We start from the raw sequence: 4085 nt of genomic DNA on the forward strand, positions 1-4085 counted from the left end.
CTTCTTCTCTTTCTTGATCCTTAATCTCTCTTGTAGTCTTTAACACACTCTCTCTTCAGCAACCTTCTCCTACACTCAAACAATATTACCTATACAATGACCAAGAGGCTCCTTATATAGAGCCCCCTTTCTTTGCTTGTTGGTTCCCGGAGTGGAGATTGTCTCCTGCATGGAAGACCGCCTTGGAAATCTGCGCTGCCACCTCCACCACGCCCCCCGTGGTGTCAGCTTTTTGCATGGCTGCCAAGTCACCACGCCCCCGGCGTGGTGCTTGGGCGATGACACGCGGCCTCACCACGCCCTCTGCGTGGTGCTTGGGCGATGACACGCGGCTTGGCTCCTTGTGCAGCACGCCCCCTGCGTGGTGGCTGCTATCCCCACCCCACGGTAAATCACCCCACTTGCCCATAATCTCCCAAAACACCAACCAATTCTCCATATGAAAAATAATTTCTGTCATATAACATCATTTGATTATTTTTTTGGTCTTCAGATCCATTCATTGTAAAGGCTTGCATTGGTCCACTTATGCATATAAAGTTTGTCCAAAAAAAAAAAATTAAAACCAAACGGAGCCTTCCCCTGCCTCAATGTAGGAAGCTCGGCTCTGTGATGGACACAAATCATTCTCCACATAATTTCACGCTGCAACCACTTGCATGACTCGTGGACACGTGTTACCATTACCTTCTTCCTATCCAAAATTTGTAAATCTTTAAAGATCGGGGATCTGTACATTATAATTTTCCTTCTTTCATATAGACAAACAATTTAAATGTAACAATTGATTTGTCTAACAAAATAAAAATTTTAAAAATTGATTTGATGATTAAAATTTATTAAGGACTAAAATTTTCAACTAAAATTTTCTTAAAAACTGATTTTGGGTCTTGCTAAAAAAATTATAGTGGCCACTAAAGTATCTTATTGAGACAAGTCAAAGTACATTAAAATAAATTAAGTTAAAGATCAAATTATTATTTATTAGTGTTATTTTAGGTAAAATTACATTTTTTATATCTTTTTTATAAAAAAACAAAAAACTGCAAATACATATCATAAAAATTATTTGTACCAAATGTTATAAAATTTGAATATTAATAATGCTATAATCTAACAACTTTATATTCATTTTTATGGACAGTTAATTTTTATTTATAAAAAAGTATATCAAAAGATTTTAGATTGACCTGAAATTTTATAGGTATAATTTATAATGTATAAGTTTCTAATTCAATTTGGCTCTTTTTTTTTAAAAAAAAAAAAGAATAGTATCCTGATGAAAGACTTTTTAACAGGTAAGATTTCTTAATATATTTAAAATACTTTAATATAATTTTATAATTTAAAAAATAGCTTCTTGAAAATAAAAGTAACCAATAAACTCTACCACAAAATCATAGTAATACTATCATTGAAGTTAAAGTGTGTCTAGAACGAAAAAGGCAAATGAATTATTGTCTTTAGAATCAATTATGTTGAAATAGGAATTGATTTTAGTTAAAATTTAGCATTTAGTTAACATATCTTTTAAGAGTATAAATTAAAATTATTGTTAATAAAAAATTATAAATATTTTGTTTTAATAAATATAAAATAATTACATTAAAAATTAAATTTTATATAATTCTTTTATAATAAATTTTTTAATTAATAACTTTAACGTCTATTCTTCAGGTTAGCTAACTTTAATATAGTTATTTGATTTTATATTTTTCTTTACCATATAATCTTTTGTCGTAACCAATAACCATAGTTAGTTGATGTCGGTCAACGGTCAGTCGAGATGGGGCTATTGGATGTGGGCTGGCAATCAATCAGTCGAAGTCACAAAATGTTGGCTGGGGCTACCTGGTGTCATTCGGCGGTGGCCGCGACTGTTGGCAACTGTTGAAGGGTGTGGGGGGTTGATGGGGCTGACAACAGTCGATTAGTGTTGGCCAGCAACAAAGACTACCAAGCGTCGATGGACAAAGGAGAAACAGGGATAGTTTGCTAGAGAAGTATTTGATGAATTTTTTTTTACTTCTTCCATCCAACGAAGCTGTCTAAAATATTTACAAAATTGTTTCAATAACTATCTTATATTTATTCATTGTCAACAAATTTTTTATATAATTTGTTTAACAACTTGGTTTCACAAGTGTCAGCATTTTCCGTTCTCCCTCATGCAAAAGATGATAGTGTGAAGAGAGGAAAGAGAAAGCAAGTGTCAGGTTCAACCTGATGCATACATTAATTTATTGGTTAGTACCAAATTTTCAAATGAAGTTTAAATTTGGGTGGTTTAGTTTTTAATTTGTCAGACTAACAAATATAGTGAAAATAAAATAAAAATAAAAATAAAAACATCAACAAATGAGCTTCCTTCGACAAAGAGAGATGGATAAAAATGTCAAATTTTCAAATCGTAGTAAATCAAATCTAACTTGCAACTCTTTTGAAATCACTTCTGTCTCGAAGGTTACCTGAAACATTAATTTGGGGTTGAACGTGAGGTCTGGGTCCTTTTGAGTGGCAGCGTCTGATCTCCTTGATGTCGAGATGCCGCCTATCCGAGTTCCTCGTGAAGAGGTGGGGCGTGGTACCTGCAAGAGACTTCGATACTTAAGTTAGTAAGGACTTTAAGTAAATTTTTAGTAGTGTAGAACGTGAGTTATACCTGGGTGTACCAGTGTACTTATATAGTAGAGTTAATAACCACTTTTCTTGGAGTAGATCTATCTTTTCTGATAGATGAGCGATCCCTTCATTTTTGGAGTTTGTTGGGATCTACTTTCTAGATGAGGTAGAGATATCGGGAGAGATTTAAGGAGGCAGTTACTTATTTAGTCAAGTAAAACTGGAGTTTTATATCTTTTTCCGATCTCATAAAACCTCATTAAGTGGTTGGGCCTATCGTGAAAGACCACTTTGTTAGTGGACCTTTCGGTTTTCTTAGACCTGACTTTTGTATATTGGGCCAGAATATAAATAACTTCTAAAGTTTTAATTCTAATTTTATAATGGAAGATACTCTCGATGAAGATGATCCGTTGACAATAGAAGCTTAAGACCATTTCATTAACTTTCACTCTTTCAGAGTGGAAATCATGTGGGTCTAAATGTGTTTGGTTAGACCATTAGCCAATTCATTTAACAAGTTCTAATTAATTATGAGAGCCCTGCGACACATTCAAGTAATTTTATATATAAGTTCACCTAAGTCATTTAGTTTACGTTGCGAGACTTTATATTCTTCTTCGTCTTTCTCCTCCTCGTCCTGCTTCTTCTCATTCTCCTTTTTTTTCATTTTTTTTATTATTATCATTGTTACCACTAGAGGTGGCAAATGGGCCTAAACCCGACGGCTCGATTTGCGTAACCCGTCAAATAAGGCTGACTGGACTGAAAAATTGGCACTGCCAAAGAACAAAAACTTGCCTAACTCACACCGCTTAAACCACGAGTTTTAGCGGGCTTTGGCAGGACTTTTGGCAAGGGGATATTTTTGCAATTTATTTATCAAAACCCAACTTATAAAAGTATAAAGATGAAAATTGAGTATTTTGGATTATATTTATGTTACTTTGGAGACAATATTTATAATTATATTTTGGATTTTGTTTATTTTGTTTTGGAGACAATATTTATAATTATTTTTTGGATGAAAACTTGGTTTATAATTATATTAGATATTTATAATTATAAAGACTTTAATGTTTGTGAATATAAAAAATATAATTTTTTATACTTTTAGAAATTATAAATTTATTAATATGGTTGTGAAATTATATGTATTATTTATTTAAATTTCTTTGATCTCATCCCTTTTCTTCTTCCTCCTCCGTCTTGGCGATCGAATGAACCGAAAATATTATCAAAATGAACCATTGTATAATACCAAATAAACAGAAAATGGTCCATTATATAAATTCGAATTCAGAAACACATGCGTCTCGAATGAACCAAAAATTAGTTCAAAATGAAACCATTGTATAATACCAAATGAACTGAAAATTGTCTATTATATTTATTTGAATTCAATGATAATGATAACGACGATATATATTTGACGAAGACAATAACGGTAACGATGATAATTA

This window comes from Arachis duranensis, chromosome 9, assembly GCF_000817695.3.
Source record: "Arachis duranensis cultivar V14167 chromosome 9, aradu.V14167.gnm2.J7QH, whole genome shotgun sequence".
Taxonomy (NCBI): Eukaryota; Viridiplantae; Streptophyta; class Magnoliopsida; order Fabales; family Fabaceae; genus Arachis; species Arachis duranensis.